The sequence below is a fragment of the Pinus tabuliformis genome, chromosome 6 (assembly GCF_031772625.1).
Source record: "Pinus tabuliformis cultivar Carrire ecotype Pingquan chromosome 6, CPIR1, whole genome shotgun sequence".
NCBI lineage: Eukaryota > Viridiplantae > Streptophyta > Pinopsida > Pinales > Pinaceae > Pinus > Pinus tabuliformis.
The window spans coordinates 652,935,008-652,957,836 of NC_142292.1; positions in this window are offsets into that span (position 1 = coordinate 652,935,008).

Below are 22,829 nucleotides of genomic sequence, written 5' to 3' on the forward strand. Positions count from 1 at the left end.
ATCCATCATGGAAGGCTGACCCCTCCATCTCAAGCTACATGCTTCCTACAACCTCCTGTGTCGATCTCATCATGTGTCGTCCTTGTGTGAACTGCTGCCATGATACTCCAACAAATGCTAACATGTCTCTGCACACTTCGTGACCCCATGTCTGAACTAGTTGGGTAGCTAATCCAACTGTCATGCTCAAACCATGAGAGTGAACATCCTCATGCCACCGTTAGTTGTTTCTCTGTACACCCTGTCACATCCTCAACTCGATCAAGAATCCATCTCCATATCAGTAAGCCATGCTCAGGTCCATGAAGTAGCCCTCATCTCATCTGCAACATGCTGTCCATGATGTTTGGTGTCAATGTGCTGCATGAAATCAGCCACATCTATCCCAACATCATCCGTATGTGTATCTCCTCCATATGAAGAGATCATCTCATCAATCTCCAACTCTTGGTGTGCCACATCCAGGTCCATGAAGCAACCTTCATCATATCTGCAACGTGTCATCCCTAAAGTCTGCCATAGAAACAAGTATACACTTGTCTCATCTATCCATGTGCTACCCATGATCATAGATCACTCAGCTCCCATGTCAAAAGGTGGTTGAGTCTCGGCTCAACCCATGCCCAAGTGTTGCCACCGAGGCATCATCATCGTTGTAACCTCATTGCTCCAAAGTGTCCCCAAGTCCACCATATATGAAGTTCCCAAAAGTCACAACAATCTCATGTCATCATGAGCTCCATAAACCATCCCCAACCAACATCCTAGCAAGCATACAAGTCTCGGCCCAAAGGTCTCTGCAAGATGCCTCAGCTCTCCATGTAGTAGGAATGCTCCATAGTCTGCTCACAATCCCATCCAAGTCCATGGCCTTGTGGTACAAAAGTGCACAACCTCTCCATCGGCTCATAAATAATAAGTCTCCACGTCATATCAGCAAATCCATTTGCACAACATCCCTGCCTTGGCACTCCTCATTGGATGCCCATAAGTGACACCTCTAAGAGTGCTCTTGCACAATGTTCCTGCATAAGACTGCCATGCTCCATGTCTCCAACTTGATGTCCATGACTAAGTCGCCCATGTAGTCCAACCAAGTAGACCCATCACAATAATCAGTCATCCTCATCCAAGTCTGTAATCTTCAGTCTAGTGAACTCGGTCACCCAACCATATCATCATCATCACAAGTACCTTCCATCATAGCTCCCCACTAAAGGTTCCACCAAGACTATCTCTTGGTCTCGGCCATGAGAAGTCCACCCAAGTATCATCATACCTAAGTGTGTGCCCTTCAACCTGTCCATGAGTCATGCCGGGCACTTAGCCAATTCTCCATGTGGCTAAAGAATGACCCAATCCTTCGCAACGATCATCATGTTCCCCCCTTGTCACGGGCCTTTGTACCTTCTACCATAAGGTCACAAAAAACCCCAACAAGCCCTGCAACAATCAACAATCCTTGTTTCTCCATACAACGTGTCATCATAGACATCCATGGTAAGATCCTCCCTAGCAACGGGAACCTGATTTTGCCATTCTTTGCATACGGCCCATCCACCAAATGCTCAGATGAAACACAAGTATCAATACTTACTTCGTCATCATCATGAGGCTCCTCCATGTGAGTATCCTCATTCATCCATGTCTGCATACTGCACGATCCTGGTCCAACTTGATCAATCTCAAGTTCATCCTCCATCGTTGTCACATCTGCAACATTCTTGGTCATCATTTCTTCCTCTTCCTTGTTAGCACAATCTACAACTTCATCCTGCTCCATTGTCCAACCAAGTTGAAGAAGTTCGTCTTCAACATTCTTTTCCAAGACTTCAAGTTCCTTTCGAATCTGAGGATTCTCCTTTTTCATTCGCTTCAACCTGTATAAGGTAAGAAAGAAATTCCCTTCGCATTCATCCAAACTTTCCATGCCTTGTCGTTCAGCTTGGCCCAAGCACTAAGCTTCACCTCTGCTAAACCTGTTCCACCATTCACCTGAATCACCCTGGTATTCCACTTGTCACCTGCAAAGCTTGAGCTCCCTGCCAAGCCTTTGGTCTTCGTAGAATCAGCTCCTTGACTCAGTTCACCAGCCTCTGATACCAACTGTCACGCCCCTACACCTGCGGTAGTCTTGAAACCGCTTATAGCGAGGTGTGGCACTACCAATCGATTTCTTTTCACCAATACTTACGATTGTAGACTACGCCTTAACATTCCATACTTAGTTTTATTTTCGTTACCAAGTATTATTATGTGTTCCTTTATACCACTGAATACCCATACACATTCATTATCAACAACATTATACAAGAGAAATGCACAACAGTATAAAGGGAGGGGAAACTCCCTGCAATATGAGTCTGCCCGAATATCAATATATATAATTTTTTCACTTTTACAAAGTACAGACTAAGTCCTTGTGAAACCCCAAATTATACTTAGCCAAATTTCCAACTTCGGCAAACTCGGTTGCCCAGCTCGTCGGAACCTCTGCACGGTCACTGCACGACTCACCAACCCGTCGTTCGCCTTGTCGCACGTCTTCGCCGGTTCACTCTTCGTTTGGTCCGCAAACGCGCAAACCGTGTACACTTTCCCACATGCAGTCCCACTTGCCAACTCTTGGCAAATGCCCAAATCATGTGAATAGCACGTAGTACCGCTTGCCCAACTCTACGACCTCCGATTCCAACCTTCGTTTCACGGTCGTGTCCTTTGCCCAAATTGGGCACACCTCCAAGTTGCCACGCACAGTCGCCTCTACCCGAGACACACCTTCGTTCACAATCTCGAAACTTCACCAAGTCACCGTGCACACTTGCAAGATGGGCGGGTGCTCACCTGAGTCACCCAAGAACCCATGCCAAGTCATTGCACAAACCGGGTGCCACACACCCGTGCACACCTCAACTTTCCGACGGGCGTCACACACCCATGCACGCCCTCACCCAACCACCGGGTGCTCCTGCCTGCACCTTCACCCAAGACCAAGAGATATGCGACTTACTCCTCGTGTAGCCTCGCCCAAGAATGGGCACATCACCATGTCATGCGCCTTACCCTTCCCTGCTGCGTCTACCTCAAATCTGCACACTCCTCTTGTTGAGTGAAGATTTAGAGTGAGTGATTGGATGTCCAAATGATTCCAACACACTTGCAATATATACCAAGGTTGGGGCGAAGTCCTGGCTGCCCAGTTGAACTCCCCAACGCCCATCCATTATCGCAAATAAATCAAAACTCATGTCGGCCTCCTCTATAACCATCGGTCGACCGTGGGTGCTGGCTCCATGCTCCCCATGCCTATAAAAACCATCACTCTCCCTTCCTCATGCGTGTTTCAACTTATCTCCACGCGCACAAGTCAAGTTCGAGCTATTCTTCAAGTCACACTTCGTCTGAACGAAGTTCGTTCAGCCTCCCAACCGCACGCGCACATCGTTCACCTGCGGTCACACTTCGGGCGGACGCGCCTAAGGACAGTAGGTCCTTACATCCTCCTCCACCTGAAGTCGTTGTCATCCCCGACAACATACCATCCTGCTAGCCATCCACCAAGATTATCATACCAAGGTATACACCTCATTGGTATGTCATACATCGGAAATCATCTCAATCCATGACCATCGATCACCCTGTCACAATCTCCACATGCTGCTATCCATCATGGAAGGCTGGCCCCTCCATCTCAAGCTACATGCTTCCTACAACCTCCTGTGTCGATCTCATCATGTGTCATCCTCGTGTGAACTGCTGCCATGATACTCCAACAAATGCTAACACACCTCTGCACATTTCGTGACCCCATGTCTGAACTAGTTGGGTAGCTAATCCAACTGTCACGCTCAAACCATGAGAGTGAAAATCCTCATGCCACCATCAGTTTTTTCTCTATACGCCCTGTCACATCCTCAACTCGATCAAGAATCCATATCCATATCAGTAAGCCATGCTCAGGTCCATGAAGTAGACCTCATCTCATCTGCAACATGTTGTCCATGATGTTTGGTGTCAATGTGCTGCATGAAATCAGCCACATCTATCCCAACATCATCCGTATGTGTATCTCCTCCATATGAAGAGATCATCTCATCAATCTCCAACTCTTGGTGTGCCACATCCAGGTCCATGAAGCAACCTTCATCATATCTGCAACGTGTCATCCCTAAAGTCTGCCATAGAAACAAGTATACACTTGTCTCATCTATCCATGTGCTACCCATGATCATAGATCACTCAGCTCCCATGTCAAAAGGTGGTTGAGTCTTGGCTCAACCCATGCCCAAGTGTTGCCACCGAGGCATCATCATCGTTGTAACCTCATTACTCCAAAGTGTCCCCAAGTCCACCATATATGAAGTCCCCAAAAGTCACAACAATCTCATGTCATCATGAGCTCCATAAACCATCCCCAACCAACATCCTAGCAAGCATACAAGTCTCGGCCCAAAGGTCTCTGCAAGATGCCTCAGCTCTCCATGTAGTAGGAATGCTCCATAGTCTGCTCACAATCCCATCCAAGTCCATGGCCTTGTTGTACAAAAGTGCACAACCTCTCCATCGGCTCATAAATAATAAGTCTCCACGTCATATCAGCAAATCCATTTGCACAACATCCCTGCCTTGGCACTCCTCATTGGATGCCCATAAGTGACACCTCTAAGAGTGCTCTTGCACAATGTTCCTACATAAGACTGCCATGCTCCATGTCTCCAACCTGATGTCCATGACTAAGTCACCCATGTAGTCCAACCAAGTAGACCCATCACAATAATCGGTCATCCTCATCCAAGTCTGTAATCTTCGGTCTAGTGAACTCGGTCACCCAACCATATCATCATCATCACAAGTCCCTTCCATCATAGCTCCCCATTAAAGGTTCCACCAAGACTATCTCTTGGTCTCGGCCATGAGAAGTCCACCCAAGTATCATCATACCTAAGTGTGTGCCCTTCAACCTGTCCATGAGTCATGCCGGGCACTTAGCCAATTCTCCATGTGGCTAAAGAATGACAAAATCCTTCACAACGATCATCATGTTCCTCCCTTGTCACGGGCCTTTGTACGTTCTACCATAAGGTCACAAAAAACCCCAACAAGTCCTGCAACAATCAACAATCCTTGCTTCTCCATACAACGTCTCATCATAGACATCCATGGTAAGATCCTCCCTAGCAACGGGAACCTGATTTTGCCCTTCTCTGCATACGGCCCATCCACCAAATGCTCAGATGAAACACAAGTATCAATACTTACTTCGTCATCATCATGAGGCTCCTCCATGTTAGTATCCTCATTCATCCATGTCTGCAAACTGCACGATCCTGGTCCAACTTGATCAATCTCAAATTCATCCTCCATCATTGTCACATCTGCGACATTCTTGGTCATCATTGCTTCCTCTTCCTTGTTAGCACAATCTACAACTTCATCCTGCTCCATTGTCCAACCAAGTTGAAGAAGTTCGTCTTCAACATTCTTTTCCAAGACTTCAAGTTCCTTTCGAATCCGAGGATTCTCCTCTTTCATCCGCTTCAACCTGTATAAGGTAAGAAAGAACTTCCCTTCGCATTCATCCAAACTTTCCATGCCTTGTCGTTCAGCTTGGCCCAAGCACTAAGCTTCACCTTTGCTAAACCTGTTCCACCATTCACCTGAATCACCCTGGTATTCCACCTGTCACCTGCAAAGCTTTAGCTCCCTGCCAAGCCTTTGGTCTTCGTAAAATCAGATACTTGATTCAGTTCACCAGCCCCTGATACCAACTGTCATGCCCCTACACCTGCGGTAGTCTTTCAACCGCTTATAGCGAGGTGCGGCACTACCAACCGTTTTCTTTTCACCAATACTTACGATTGTAGACTACGCCTTAACATTCCATACTTAGTTTTATTTTCGTTACCAAGTATTATTATGTGTTCCTTTATACCAATGAATACCCATACACATTCATTATCAACAAAATTATACAAGAGAAATGCACAACAGTATAAGGGAGGGGCAACTACCTGCAATATGAGTCTGCCCGAATATCAATATATATAATTTTTCCACTTTTACAAAGTACAGACTAAGTCCTTGGGAAACCCCAAATTATACTTAGCCAAATTTCCAACTTCGGCAAACTCGGTTTCCCAGCTCGTCGGCACCTCTGCACGGTCACCGCACGACTCACCAACCCGTCGTTCGCCTTGTCGCACGTCTTCACCGGTTCGCTCTTCGTTTGGTCAGAAAACGCCCAAACCGTGTACACCTGCCCACACGCAGTCCCACTTGCCAACTCTTGGAAAATTCCCAAATCGTGTGAATAGCACGTAGTACCGCTTGCCCAACTCTACGACCTCCTATTCCAACCATCGTTTCACGGTCGTGTCCTTTGCCCAACTTGGGCACGCATCCAAGTTGCCACACACGAGCGCCTCTACCCGAGACACACCTCCGTTCACAATCTCGACACTTCACCAAGTCACCGTGCACACTTGCACGACGGGCGGGCGCTTACCTAAGTCACCCAAGAACCCGTGCCAAGTCATCGTACAAACCAGGCACCACACACCCATGCATACCTCAACTGTCCGGTGGGGGCCACACACCCATGCACGCCCTCACCCAACCACCAGGCACTCCTGCCTGCACCTTCACCCAAGACCAAGAGATATGCGACTTACTCCTCGTGTAGGCTCGCCCAAGAATGGTCGCATCACCATGTCATGCGCCTTAACCTTCCTTGCTGCGTCTACCTCAAATCTGCACACTCCTCTTATTGTGCGAAGATGTAGAGCGAGTGATTGGATGTCCAAATGATTCCAACGCACTTGCAATATATACCAAGGTTGGGGCGAAGTCCTGGCTGCCCAGTCGAACTCCCCAACACCCATCCATTATCACAAATAAATCAAAACTCATGTCAGCCTCCTCTATAACCATCGGTCGAACGTGGGTGCTTGCTCCATGCTCCCCATGCCTATAAAAACCATCACTCTCCCTTCTTCATGCGTGTTTCAACTTATCTCCATGCACACAAGTCAAGTTCGAGCTATTCTTCAAGTCGCACTTCGTCCGAATGCCGTTCGTTCAGCCTCCCAACCACGCGCGCACATCATTCACCCGCGGTCGCACTTCGGGTGGACGCGCCTAAGGACAGTAGGTCCTTATATCCACCTCCACCTAAAGTCGTTGTCGTCCCAAACAACATACCATCCTGGTAGCCATCCACCAAGATTATCATACCAAGGTATACACCTCATTGGTATGTCATACATCGGAAATCATCTCAATCCATGACCATCGATCACCCTGTCACAATCTCCACATGCTGCTCTCCATCATGGAAGGCTGGCCCCTCCATCTCAAGCTACATGCTTCCTACAACCTCCCGTGTTGATCTCATCATGTGTCGTCCTCGTGTGAACTGCTGCCATGATACTCCAACAAATGCTAACACATCTCTGCACACTTCGTGACCCCATGTCTGAACTAGTTGGGTAGCTAATCCAACTGTCACGCTCAAACCATGAGAGTGAACATCCTCATGCCACCATCAGTTGTTTCTCTGTACATCGTGTCACATCCTCAACTCGATCAAGAATCCATCTCCATATCAGTAAGCCATGCTTAGGTCCATGAAGTAGCCCTCATCTCATCTACAACATGTTGTCCATGATGTTTGGTGTCAATGTGCTGCATGAAATCAACCAAATCTATCCCAACATCATCCGTATGTGTATCTCCTCCATATGAAGAGATCATCTCATCAATCTCCAACTCTTGGTGTGCCACATCCAGGTCCATGAAGCAACCTCCATCATATCTACAATGTGTCATCCCTAAAGTCTGCCATAGAAACAAGTATACACCTGTCTCATCTATCCATGTGCTGCCCATGATCATAGATCACTCAGCTCCCATGTCAAAAGGTGGTTGAGTCTCAGCTCAACCCATGCCCAAGTGTTGCCACCAAGGCATCATCATCGGTGTAAGTTCATTGCTCCAAAGTACCCCAAGTCCACCATATATGAAGTCCCCAAAAGTCACAACAATCTCATGTCATCATGAGCTCCATAACCCATCCCCAACCAACATCCTAGCAAGCATACAAGTCTCAGCCCAAAGGTCTCTGCAAGATGCCTCAGCTCTCCAAGTACTAGGAATGCTCCATAGTCTGCTCACAATCCCATCCAAGTCCATGGCCTTGTTGTACAAAAGTGAAAAACCTCTCCATCGGCTCATAAATAATAAGTCTCCATGTCATATCAGCAAATCCATTTGCACAACATCCCTGCCTTGGCACTCCTCATTGGATGCCCATAAGTGACACCTCTACAAGTGCTCTTGCACAATGTTCCTGCATAAGACTGCCATGCTCCATGTCTCCAACCTGATGTCCATGACTAAGTTTCCCATGTAGTCCAACCAAGTAGACCCATCACAATAATCGGTAATCCTCATCCAAGTTTGTAATCTTCAGTCTAGTGAACTCGGTCACCCAACCATATCATCATCATTACAAGTCCCTTCCATCATAGCTCCCCACTAAAGGTTCCACCAAGACTATCTCTTGGTATCAGCCATGAGAAGTCCACCCAAGTATCATCATACCTAAGTGTGTGCCCTTCAACCTGTCCATGAGTCATGCTGGGCACTTAGCCAATTCTCCATGTGGCTAAAGCATTACCCAATCCTCTGCAATGATCATCATGTTCCTCCCTTGTCACGGGCCTTTGTACCTTCTACCATAAGGTCACAAAAAACCCCAACAAGTCCTGCAAAAATCAACAATCCTTGCTTCTCCATATAACGTCTCATCATAGACATCCATGGTAAGATCCTCCCTAGCATCGACAACCTGATTTTTCCCTTCTCTACATACGGCCCATCCACCAAATGCTCAGATGAAACACAAGTATCAATACTTACTTCGTCATCATCATGAGGCTCCTCCATGTGAGTATCCTCATTCATCCATGTCTGCAAACTGCACGATCCTGGTCCAACTTGATCAATCTCAAGTTCATCCTCCATCGTTGTCACATCTGCGACATTCTTGGTCATCATGGCCTCCTCTTCCTTGTTAGCACAATCTACAACTTCATCCTGCTCCATTGTCCAACCAAGTTGAAGAAGTTCGTCTTCAACATTCTTTTCCAAGACTTCAAGTTCCTTTCGAATCCGGGGATTCTCCTCTTTCATCCGCTTCAACCTGTATAAGGAAAGAAAGAGCTTCCCTTCGCATTCATCCAAACTTTCCATGCCTTGTCATTCAGCTTGGCCCAAGCACTAAGCTTCACCTCTGCTAAACCTGTTCCACCATTCACCTGAATCACCCTGGTATTCCACCTGTCACCTGCAAAGCTTGAGCTCCCTGCCAAGCCTTTGGTCTTCATAGAATCAGCTCCTTGATTCAGTTCACTAGCCTCTGATACCAACTGTCACGCCCCTACACATGCGGTAGTCTTTCAATTGCTTATAACGAGGTGCGGCACTACCAACCGATTTCTTTTCACCAATACTTACGATTGTAGACTACGCCTTAACATTCCATACTTAGTTTTATTTTCGTTACCAAGTATTATTATGTGTTCCTTTATACCAATGAATACCCATACACATTCATTATCAACAACATTATACAAGAGAAATGCACAACAGTATAAAGGGAGGGGAAACTCCCTGCAATATGAGTCTGCCCAAATATCAATATATATAATTTTTCCACTTTTACAAAGTACAGACTAAGTCCTTGGGAAACCCCAAATTATACTTAGCCAAATTTCCAACTTCGGCAAACTCGGTTGCCCAGCTCGTCAGCACCTCTGCATGGTCATCGCACGACTCACCAACCCGTCGTTCGCCTTGTCTTACGTCTTCATCGATTTACTCTTCGTTTGGTCCGCAAACGCCCAAACTGTATACACCTTCCCACACGCAGTCCCACTTGCCAACTCTTGGCAAATTCCCAAATCGTGTGAACAGCACGTAGTACCGCCTGCCCAACTCTACGACCTCCGGTTCCAACCTTCATTTCATGGTCATGTCCTTTGCCCAACTTGGGTGTGCCTCCAAGTTGCCACACACGGGCGTCTCTACTCGAGACACACCTCCGTTCACAATCTCGACACTTCACCAAGTCACCGTGCACACTTGCACAACGGGCGCATGCTCACCCGAGTCACCCAAGAACTTGTGCCAAGTTGTCGCACAACTGGGCGCCACACACCCGTGCACACCTCAACCGTCCGGTGGGCGCCACATACCTGTGCACGCCCTCACCCAACCACCGAGCGCTCCTACCTGCACCTTCACCCAAGACCAAGAGATATGCGAATTACTCCTTGTGTAGCCTCGCCCAATAACGGGCGCATCACCATGTTATGCACCTTAACCTTCCTTGCTGCGTCTACCTCAAATCTGCGCACTCCTCTTGTTGAGCGAAGATGTAGAGCGAGTGATTGGATGTCCAAATGATTCCAACGCACTTGCAATATATACCAAGGTTGGGGCGAAGTCCTGGCTGCCCAGCCGACTTGCCCAACGCCCATCCATTATCGCAAATACATCAAAACTCATGTCGGCCTCCTCTATAACCATCGGTCGGCCGTGGGTGCTTGCTCCATGCTCCCCACACCTATAAAAACCATCGCCCTCCCTTCTTCATGCGTGTTTCAACTTATCTCCACGCGCACAAGTCAAGTTCGAGCCGTTCTTCAAGTCGCACTTGATCCGAACGTCGTTCGTTCAGCCTCCTAACCGCGCGCGCACATCGTTCATCCGTAGTCACACTTCGGGCGGACGCGCCTAAGGATAGCAGGTCCTTACACACCCTCCCTCGGCCGCGCCACATGGGCCGCCCTCGCCCCTGCCCGGCAGGCAGTAGGGTGATTCTGGGAATCACACTGCCGCCTGCCGGGCGGGGGTGAGGGCCGCCTAGGTGGTGCGACCGAGGCCTGTGCGACCCGGGCGGCCCTCGCCCTCGCCCCCGCCCGACAAGAAGTAGGGCGATTCTGGGAATCGCCCTGCCACCTGCCGGGTCGCGGAGGCCTCAGCCGGGCTGCCTGGGCGGCCCTCGCCCCCGCCCAACAAGCGGCAGGGTGATTCCCGGAATCACCCTGCCACCTGCCGGGCGGGGGCGAGGGCCGCCTGGGTGGCTTGGCCAAGGCAGGCGCCTCCCGGGCGGCAGGGCGATTCCCAGAATCGCCCTGCCACCTGTCGGGTGAGGTCGAGGGGGGCCCGTGTGGCGCGGCCGAGGGAGGGTGGGTCAGGCTGCCACGGAGGGCGGGCGGGTGAGGGCACTTGGGCAGGGAGGCAGGCGGGTCAGGGCGCGGGCAGGCGGGCGAGTGGGCGAGTGAGGTGGGTGAGGGCGTTGGGCGAGTGGGCGGGTGAGGGCATCGGGTAGGCGGGTGGGTGGGCGGGCGGGCGGGCGAGGGCGCTGGGGGGCGAGCGGGCAGGTGAGGGCGTCGGGAAGGCGGGCGGGCGGGCGGGCGAGCGAGTGAGGCGGACGAGGGGGCAGGCAGCTGAGGGCACCGGGCGGGTGAGGCGGACGAGGGGGCAGGCGGCTGAGGGCGCCGGGCGGGTGAGGCGGGCGAGGATGCCAGGCGGGCGGGCGAGCGAGGGCACCCGGGCTGGTGAGGCGGGTGAGGCGGGCGAGGGCACCCGGGCAAGTGAGGTGGGCGAGGGCACCGGGCGGGCAGGTGAGGGCACCACGCGGGCGAGTGGGTGGGTGGGTGACGGTGCCGGGCGGGCGGGCGGGCGGGTGAGGGCTCTCGGGCGAGTGAGGCAGGTGAGGGCGCCCGAGCGGGTGAAGCGGGCGAGCGAGGGTGCCAGGCGGGCGAGGGCGCCCAGGCGGGTGAGGCGGGTGAGGGCGCCCGGGCTGGGTGGGGGCACGGTTGAGGCAGGCGGGCGGGCAGGTGAGGGCGCTCAGGCGGGTGAGGCAGGTGAGGGCGCCCGGGCCGGGTGGAGGTGTGGTTGAGGCAGGCGGGCGGGCGGGTGAGGGCACCCGGGCTGGGTGGGGGCACGGTTGAGGCAGGCGGGCGGGCAGGTGAGGGCGCTCAAGCGGGTGAGGCAGGTGAGGGCGCCCGGGCCGGGTGGGGGTGCGGTTGAGGCAGGCGGGCGGGCGGGTGAGGGCACCCGGGCAGGTGAGGTGGGTGAGGGCGCCCGTGTAAGGCCTCCGAGCTGCAGTGTGACGGGCGCCAGGCGAGGTCGTGCATGCGGGCACGGGCGGGCGCGCTGAACGGCGGAAGTGTGACGAAGTTGCGACGGACTGCAGAAATAATGCGACAATAAAAGCGACGAAACCAGCAACACTTATGAATGCGACTAAGTGTTGGGAGTCTTTATAGCGACTTGAAGGGAGGCTTGCGTGGGGCAAGGCTGACTTGAAGAAGAACGTTTTATGGGCGTGTGAGTGTAGTTTGGGGGTCGGCCAAGAGGCTAATGCCCACATGAAGGACCACACATAAAACATGTTAACTTGCATATATATATACACTTGCGTGGAGTCATTTGAAGACGCACTTGAGAAGTACGCACAAAAGGAGAGAGGTAAAGTGCGCAGGTTTAAGAGGTAATGTGCATACCTCATGCATAGGTCTTAAAGGAGCATTGGAATATCTCTTGTAACCGGTTGTGGATTGGGCAAGGTGTGCTCGAGTGAATTTCTATGATGCGGTTCTTGGTGTAAGACTTGGCAAGGACTCTTGGTGGCTTGGGTGAGCACCGTCCTTTGTGCAAGAGATGCACAAGATGTTCTAAAGGCAGGATTGCCTCTCAGTTGTATTATTTGGATAAGTGTAGACTTGGTTTGGCAAGGAACACTTGTATATTGTAAAACTGATATTCTTAATATATTGTCGGGCAGACTCACATTACGGGGAGTTGCCCCTCCCCTTTATACTTGTTGCAATTGTTGATGTTCTTGATATAATTGCATGATGATAATGAATGAGTATGGGCTTCATTAAATATAAAGGATAATTGCTTTTACTTAGTTGCAAAACACAAGCTAAGTATGTTAATGTAAAAGTAGGCGTAGTCCACGAATGTTAGTATTGGTGAAAAGAAAGCGTTCGGTGGTGCCGCACCTTTCTACAAGTGGTTGGAAGACTACCGCAGGTGTAGGGGCGTCACAGGTGGTATCAGAGCTAGTGCCGAGGAGCTGGTGCTGGTGTTGAAGCGTTGAAGCTGATACAGACCTGCACTTCTTGACAGGTGGTATCAGAGCAAGGTTTGCTCGTGAAGGTTTGAAGTTGATGACAGGTGATATTGAGACTTGAACAAGGTTCAGGTGTTGAAGCATTTGACGGTAGTTTCAAGACTCGGTTTTGAGCAGGGTTGCTTGTGACAGTGGAAGCGGGTTTGGCAGAGGTAAAGCTTAGTGCTTGGACCAAGCTGAACGATAAGGCATGGCAAGTTTGGGAGAAGGTGAAGGGAAGCTCTTGCTTACCTTATACAGGTTGAAAAGGTTGAAGGAAGAGAAACCCCGGATCCGAAAGGAACTTGAAGTCTTGGAGAAAAATGTAGAAGAGGAGCTTCTTCGACTTGGTTGGACAATGGAGCAAGGTGAAGTTGCAGATTGTGCTAACAAGGAAGAGGAAGTCGTGATGATTGAAGATGTTGTAGATGTGACAACGATGGAGGATGAACTTGAGGATGATCAAGTTGGACCAGGATCGTGCAGTTTGCGGACATGGATGAATGAGGAAGAGCCTCATGATGATGATGAAGTAAGTACCATTGATACTTGTGTTTCATTTGGGCATTTGGTAGATGGACCGTATGCAGGGAAAGGCAAAGCCAGTTTGCCTATGCTATGGAGGATCTTACCATGGATGACTATGATGGAACCTTGTATGGGGGAGCAAGGATTGTCAATTGTTGCAGGACTTGTTGGGGTTGTTTGTGACCTTATGGTAGAAGGTACAAAGACTCGTGACAAGGGTGGAACTTGATGATCGTTGTGGATGATGGGTCATGCTTTAGCCACATGGAGAATTGGCTAAGTGCCCGGCATGACTCATGGACAGATTGAGGAGGGCACACATTTGTGATGATGTTTGGGTGGACTTCTCATGGCCGAGACCAAGAGATAGTCTTGATGGAATCTTTGGTGGAGGAGCTATGATGGAGAGACTCATGACGTGGTGATATGGTTGGGTGACTGAGTTCACTAGACCGAAGATTGAAGACTTGGATGAGGATGACCAATTGTTGTGATGAGTCTACTTGGTTGGACTACATGGGAAACATAGTCATGGACATCAGGTTGGAGGCATGGAGCATGGAAGTCTTATGCAGGGACATTGTGTGGGAGCACTTGTAGAGGTGTCATGGAAATCCAATGAGGAGTGCCAAGGCAGGGATGTTGTGCAGATGGATTTGCTGATGTGACATGGAGACTTATTACTTATGGGTTGATGGAGAGGTTGTACACTCTTGTACAACAAGACCATGGACTTGGATGGAGTTATGAGCAGACTATGGAGCATTCCTACTACATGGAGATGTTGGTTGGAGATGACTCATGAAGCTCATGATGACATGAGATTGTTGTGACTTTTAGGGACTTCATATATGGTGGATTTAGAGGATTTGAGGCATTGAGGAGCTGAGGTCAAGGGACTTTGATGCAGTATGGGATGCATACTTTCAAAGTACATGTATGGGCATGGCTTGGAAGAGTGACTTGATGTGGATGATCGATATGAGACACTTTGGGGTGATGAAGTTACAATGATGATGATGATGCCTTGACTTGGGCATGGGTTGAGCCGAGACTCAACTACTTTTGGCACATGGGAGCTGATTGAGCAGCACATGGACATGTGAGACAAGTGCATACTTGTTTCTATGGATGACTTGAGGGATGGCACATTGCAGATATGATGGAGGTTGCTTCATGGACCTGGATGTGGCACATCGAGAGTCGAGGTTTGAGGAGATGATCTCTTCATATGGAGGATACACACACACACACATGATGATGTTGGGATAGATGTGGCTGATTTCTTGTAGCACATTGACACCAAACATCATGGACAACATGTTGTAGATGAGGTGGATGGAGTTCCATGGACCTGAGCATGGATTATGGAGATAGATTCTTGATGAGTCAAGGATGTGGCAGAATGTTTTGGGAAACGACTGATGGTGGCATGAGGATGTTCATTCTCATGGTTTGAGCGTGGCAGTTGGACTGGCCATCCGACTAGTTCAGGCATGAGGTCCGGAAGTGTGCAGAGATATGTTGGCATCGTGTTGGAGTATCATGGCAGAGGTTCACATGGAGACACATGATGAGGTCGACACGAGATGTTGCAGTGGAGATTGTGGCAGAGGGGTCGATGATCATGGATTGAGATGTTATCTGATGGAGAGCATACCGTTGAGGTGCATACCTTGGTATGTTGAGCTTGGTGGCAGTTGATCACTAAGTCGAAGCATGATGGAGATGAGGCTCTACATATGTTGCAAGGATGTTCGCTTTGTGTGGAGGAGTCAACATCATGGATGATGATGGTCTTGGTGGAGAGCTACCAAGATGGTATGTTGTCGAGGACGACAACGATTTCAGGTGGAGGAGGATGTAAGGCCTCCAAGCTGCAGTGCAACGGGCGCCGGGCGAGGTCGTGCAAGCGGGCGCGGGTGGGCGCGCGGGCGCACTGAACGGCAGAAGTGCGACGAAGTTGCGACGGACTGCAGAAATAATGCGACAATAAAAGCGATGAAACCAGCAACACTTATGAATGTGACTAAGTGTTGGGAGTATTTATAGCAACTTGAAAGGAGGCTTGCGTGGGGGCAAGGCCGACTTGAGGAAGAACGTTTTATGGGCGTGTGAGTGTAGTTTGGGGGTCAGCCAAGAGGCTAACGCCCACATGAATGACCACACATAAAACATGTTAACTTGCATATATATACACTTGCGTGGAGTCATTTGAAGACATGAACTTCATACTTGAGAAGTATGCACAAAAGGAGAGAGGTAAAGTGTGCAGGTTTAAGAGGTAATGCACATACCTCATGCGCAGGTCTTAAAGGAGCGTTGGAATATCTCTTGTAACCGGTTTTGGATTGGGCAAGGTGTGCCCAGGTGAATTTCTATGGTGCGGTTCTTGGTGTAAGACTTGGCAAGGACTCTTGGTGGCTCGGGTGAGCACCGTCCTTTGTGCAAGAGATGCACAAGATGTTGTAAAGGCAGGATTGCCTCTCAGTTGTATTATTTGGCTAAGTGTAGACTTGGTTTGGCAAGGAACACTTGTATATTGTAAAACTGATATTCTTAATATATTGTCAGGCAGACTCACATTACGGGGAGTTGCCCCTCCCCTTTATACTTGTTGCAATTGTTGATGTTCTTGGTATAATTGCATGATGATAATGAATGAGTATGGGCTTCATTAAGTATAAAGGATAATTGCTTTTACTTAGTTGCGAAACACAATCTAAGTATGTTAATGTGAAAGTAGGCGTAGTCCACGAATGTTAGTATTGGTGAAAAGAACGCGTTCAGTGGTGCCGCACCTCGCTATAAGCGGTTGGAAGACTACCGCAGGTATAGGGGCGTGACATCCCGTGCCGAGTGGGGGCACGGTTGAGGCAGGTGGGCGGGCGGGTGAGGGTTCCCGGGCGGGTGAGGCGGGTGAGGGAGCCCGGGCCAGGTGTGGGCGCGGTTGAGGGTGGGTGAGGGTGTCCGGGCGGGTGAGGGCACCCGGGCCGGGTGGGGTGGCGGGTGAGGATGGGTGAGGGCGCCGGGGCCGGGGGGCGGGTGAGGGCACCGGGGCCGGGGGGCAGGTGAGGGTGCCCGGGCCCGGGGGGTGGGGCGGTTGAGAGGGTTAGGGTGTGGGTGGTTGTGTCGGCGCCCGGGCGGGGGGGGGGTTAGCATGGCGCCTAGGCCGGCAGGGGGGGTAGGCAGGGTTGGGGCGTGGGGGGTTGGGTAGGGTGCGCCCGGGCCGCCAAGGGGGTGTTGGGAGGGTTGGCGTGAGCGGGTGGGTAAGGCCGCCCGCGCCGACCAAGGGGGGTTGCGAGGGCGCCCGGGCAGGGTGGCTGGTGAGGGCGCCCGGGGCGAGTGGGGGGGGTTTTGGAGGGTTGGGGCGCATGGGGTTGTGAGGGCGCCCAGGCGGGGGGGTGGGTGAGGGCGCCCGAGGGTGTGGTGGGAGGGTTGGGCCGCAGGGGCACCGGGGGGGGGCTGCGTGGGCGCCCGCAGGGGGGCCTGGGTGGGCGCGCCTGGGGCGCTGAGGGGTTGGGGTGAGGCGCCATTACATATTTTTTTGTACTTATTAAAAAAAATTGACTTTTCATATAATATATATATATATATATATATATATATATATATATATGTATGTATGTGTATATATATATATATATAGATATATAGTTAATTTTGAAATTTTTTATTCATGATTTACCTTTTTACACTAGAATGTTAATGTATTCCCTTTTGGAATGTGAGGGGCGGTCGGTGGGGCGATTGTTGATCATACAAATAAAAAATTTATGATATATTTTCGTTGTTAATTTAAGTTAATATGTTTTTATTATTTACTAGTTTATATGTTTCTATTTTTTAAGAAAATGGCATCAAAGAAAATTTCAGTGAATCTTTCTGGACCAAAGACTCTTAAAGGTGCATATTCAAGAATCATTGGTGAATGAACTCCACCTGAGCTCATGACTACAAATCTTTCAAGTGATAAGAAGATGATTTCAGATTGGAAGAATTCAAAAGAAGTGAAATTTCCATCAAGAATCTGGTATGTGAAAGAAAAAGAAAGGACAAATGTGAATATATATCTATATATTGATATACAGAATGATAATGGAATTTTTGAGGTGATGGGAAGAGTCATAGATATGTGTTCGGTACCAGACACTAAAGTTGTTTACATACTTACAAAGGCTCCCAAGTCACATGAAAGGATTAAATACCGACTATCATATTCATTGTATGACATGAGAGAGGTATCTACAAAGTTGTTTAAACAAATCGTAAATGAGATGACACAAAACATCTTAAGTATTGTTATTTATATTTGTATTTTGTGTTCTTGAAAGTGTATCGCTATATTTTTTAGCTTTGTTTTTTATTGACATATGATATTTTGTTTGGCAGAATTTTGTTGAAAGTTGTTCAATTAGGTTGGGAGGCATTCATTTCATAGAGCATGATATCATGAAAGTTGTCAGCAGTTTTTACTCAGTGTCAGAAGAAGATATGGAAAATAGGAAAAATGTAGTAATTGATGATGCTACAAAACTACATCCAAAGAATCAGAAAAAAAGGCCTCTGGTGGATAAATCTAGCAAGGGTAAACAAGTTACTTTTGAGAACGATGAAGTTGAAATTGACAGTGAAGCATATGTTGTCATTACTGAAGATGACATTGGAACTGAGAAGAGCCATAAAAAACCAAAAGTAACAATGCCCAAGAATAAATCTGTTGGGAATGTTATGACCAAGAAAAGTAACACTGAAAATTTTGAAGCAGTCATTACCAGCAGTCAAGAACCTAGTGAAACTTCAAAAGAAAGCAGAGAAATCATTACACCAGGAGCTGATTTAGAGGATGGCATTATCAAAACAAAACAAAATGTCATTCGAGAGAATTTGACAAAGAGAAACTTAATTGATGGTGGTCACACATTTCAGCTTAATGTCAGGCAAACCTATAAAGCAAGTGAAGGACAATGTCAATATCAAGTTAGAAAGCCACATCATCTGCATGTTCACAACTTGAAGACATTGATGAGGTACAATCCATATGCTCATGTGGTTAGTTATGTGCTTCTTGTTGATCCACTTCAAGTTCCCAACAAAGAAGCATTTGATAAGTCAAAATGTTTTGAATACAATTATTATGTGCTTGGGGGGAACCATTCTGTAGAAGCTCAACGACAATTGATGGATGAATATCCTAATAACCCACGTTTTGAAACAATGAAATGTATCATTTACACTGGTTTATCAAACACAGAAGAAAAGTTAGTGTCATGGGATCACAATTCAGATAATGAATATAGGATGTCTATGACCTTCATCCAAAGGGTTAGATTTATTCATAGTGAATTTGAAGAAAAATGTGGTGGGGATAGGGTAAAAGTTACTGCAAATTTCCGAAGGGAATGTTGTATGGAAATAGGATATCAAATTGAAGAGAAAACAAATTCAAAAGGTGGAAAAGGAAACAAAAATAGTGATTTATTCAGAGGTGTTGATAACATTTTCTAATTGGAATTTAGATCTGGAGATGTTTGGAAGTTGATTGATGAGATTTTTAGCATGTGGGAAGACATTTCCATTAAAAACCAGAAGGTCAAAAAGTCTAAGCCATTGATATGTGGCAATAGTAAATTAGCTCCTGAAATGAAGCAGCTTCCAAACGATATGACTATCACACATTGGAGGGTGATGCAAGGAGTGAAAGATGATAAAATTATCAAAACAATATTATCTCGTGTGAGGTCAGGGGAATTATCATTGGAGGAAATGTCTAAAGAATTTCAAAAGTAAGTTTGTTGAATTATTTTTATTTATTTCTAGATTATAATTATATTTTAAATAAAACATGTTGTTCTTGGTAGTACTTGTTATACATATCATTATATTAACTTTTTGTTACTTTATCTATGTAGTCACAAAGTTTATATGAAAATTCAAGAACAAATGGTTAGATTGTTGAATGAAGATGGTTGGGATGATGTTGTATGCAACTATCTAGATTCAAGTTCTACATCAACATTAAAATCTTTTTATCTTGCATTTAAAAAGGTATTTTGATTTATACATTCATTTTTATTCACCTATGTACTATTTTTAATTTATAACTTACACATATATTTGTTTATTTTATAAAATATGAGGAAGGATGATAATGGAGCGCCAGATAGTTTCAAAACCTTTATTGAAAAAATAAAGATCGAAAGAATAAAAAGCAACATATTAAGAATGTTCAACTTGATCCAAGTCTTAATCATTTCATTTGGAATGGGCTAGACACTATTCAATATCAAGTAATACAAGGCGACTGTGAAGACATTGCTAAACACATACCTAAAAGGGATTATGCTCTAGTCATTGCAGATATTCCCCATGGTTTCAATATTCCAAACATTGACTATGATAGTGACCCTTATACTTATCAAGCTTTTAGTAAAGTGGTTGCAGGATTTGTAGAAGTCACGTCATCACCATTATGGAGATTTGTGACATTTCATTCAAACACACAATTGGCATTGATATTGTCAAGCTTCAAGGGGAAAACAAATTCAAGGATGCAGCTTACATGGTAAGACGTTTAAAATGTATATTTGATTAATGTTGAAAAATTTATTTATGTACAAGTTAATTGAACTTTTACTATTTCATGTTACAGGAAAAAGCCAAATCTTCTTAACAATTAAGATCAACAATTTATAAATGATTGTGAGTTCATTCATATTGATAGTTGGGCAAAAGATGATAGCCATATGTCTATGATTTTTAATCGGGTAGACGGAAAGAGTCATAGCCAAATACTGACTTATGATGCTGTTGTGAGAAAACTAACGTATGAAGACAAAGAAGCAAAAGGAGAGATAGTTAACATTTATCAAAAACCACAATTATTGATTAACTATCTTATAGACATTTGTTCGGATGAAGGAGATTGGGTTTTGGATTTATTTTCTGGCTCAGGTAAGTTTTATTATATGGAATTGAATTTCAATATGTTATTTTTTAATTAATATGTCATTGTACTAATTTAGTTCATTATTTATTTTGTGCTTGATAATTAGGTACAACACTAGCATGTTGCCTTCAAAAAGGAAGAAATTGAATTGCAATTGAAAAAGATCTAGTACAATGCAATTTCAATCAGCAAAGAATTAATGCTCTTCAATTTCTTCCAGATGAAATGCAAGAAATTGGGTTGAAGAAAGGGGACTTTAATGAATCACGTGTGGCAAAAAAGGCAAAGGAACCCCAACCACCATTACATGGAATGTTTGGAAAGACATACATTGGGAGATTCGCACACATAAAAGACCCATTAGAAGAGGAATATGAGCAAAATGAAACAGAAAATATTGTGGAAGAAGACAATGATGAAACTCTAGAGGACGAAGAGTTTGGATTACGTGACATTGTTGATTAAATTTAAGTTATGCTTGTAAATCAAGCTTTGCTATGTTTTGACTTTGACATTTTATGAGAAGAATGAACACTCAATTAGGGTTGTTATACGTTCAATATTTGTAATATGTGATTTTCGCATTGATTTTTAAGTTAATCATTATTTTTTGAAAAAAAAAGTGATTATTATTATTTTTTTGACATGAAATTCATAAAAAAAAGCTATTATTTTACCATTTTTAGTTAAAATTATCGTATAAAAATTGTGATTTTGACATGTCAATTCTAGCAAAAAATTATCAAAACGTGTAGTTTTTTAGTTATATTTATGTTAAAAATGGTTATTTTTATGTCCATTGTTAAAAAATATTGGTTTTTAGAAACAATTATTTCATGTAGATTGAAAAATTAATTAAGGATGTATAAATATGTAGAATATCAAAAATTCTAAATATTGACCTCCTAATTTAAAAATGCAAAACAATAAAAACCTCACTAAAAGAAAAGTTAAAATTAAAATAAAAAACAAGAAAATGTGAAGAAAACGACCACTTCAAAAATGATCAAATTTACAAAATAATTATTTACATTTTATACATTAGAAAATTTAAAGCCAAAAAACAGGTCTTTTAAAAAAAGGGGGTGATGCAGAATACTCACTTTTTTAAATCAGCATGAAAATCACTACTATTTTAAAACGATTCTAAAACGTAATGTACATAAAAAAATTAAAGTTCCAAAAACTATGCTCTAAAAAAATCATGTTCATTCTGCATCACCCCTTTTCAAAATCAGGTCACTTTTTTGCTATCTCTACGAAACAGGTAACAGTATCAGTTCCCGTTTCAAAGTTTACATTGTTTGTTATTGCCAATACAAAAAAGCAAAAAAATCATATCTCAGGAATACACATTAAGGGGGTGGGTTGGGGAGGAAACACTGGAGGAGAGGAAAAGAACATAGCCCGCTTGTCCGTATGATAGTCAATGTGTTCCACCCGAGCCTCCAAAGCACATAGATGGTCGTTTGTGCACCGAAGTTGCCTCTAAAGGCCATCTATGGAGTCCAGAAGCTCATTTTGCATATGATTGAGGTCATTAATGTAAGCCACCAGTTCATTCCTATCATCATACCTCTTCTCCCTCAAAGTTTCCATGCTAAGTTAGAGATTGTTTAGTTGCGATGCTATGGATTCCAAGGTGGCCAAAGCCTCAAGGCGGCGTGAGGAGCAGCCTAGGGACATGGCAGTGTCTGTGTCAGAATGACAACTCTCGGTCGACTCCGACACTGAGCAGGGCATTCCCTAGTGTGAACGTTAATCCATACAGTGGCTGGCTCTCCCCCTTCGGGTGAGACCTCTCTATCTAGGCATGTAGCCAACACCACCATGATGGGGAGGAAACTGCCTGCCCTATGAAACCCACCACACAAGCTAAATGTTATCCAAATAGAATAAAGTGTCACTTAAACTCCTGAGCCAAGGATCCCTAATTAGTTAGTTCTAGTTCTATAACCATAACCATAACCATAATCTGGAAGCGAATGGGGGTGCGCGTCACTGCTCCAAAAATTGGGCAAGTCGCTCCAATAAGGGGACCAAGACCCATGCTCCCCACCACATCACCTCTCTAGAGGAATAACCACAAACGAAAGGTATAACCAGACTAAGGATGGTGGGATGATTTCTCCCCACCCACACTCTCTAGCCCCGGAGCAGTAT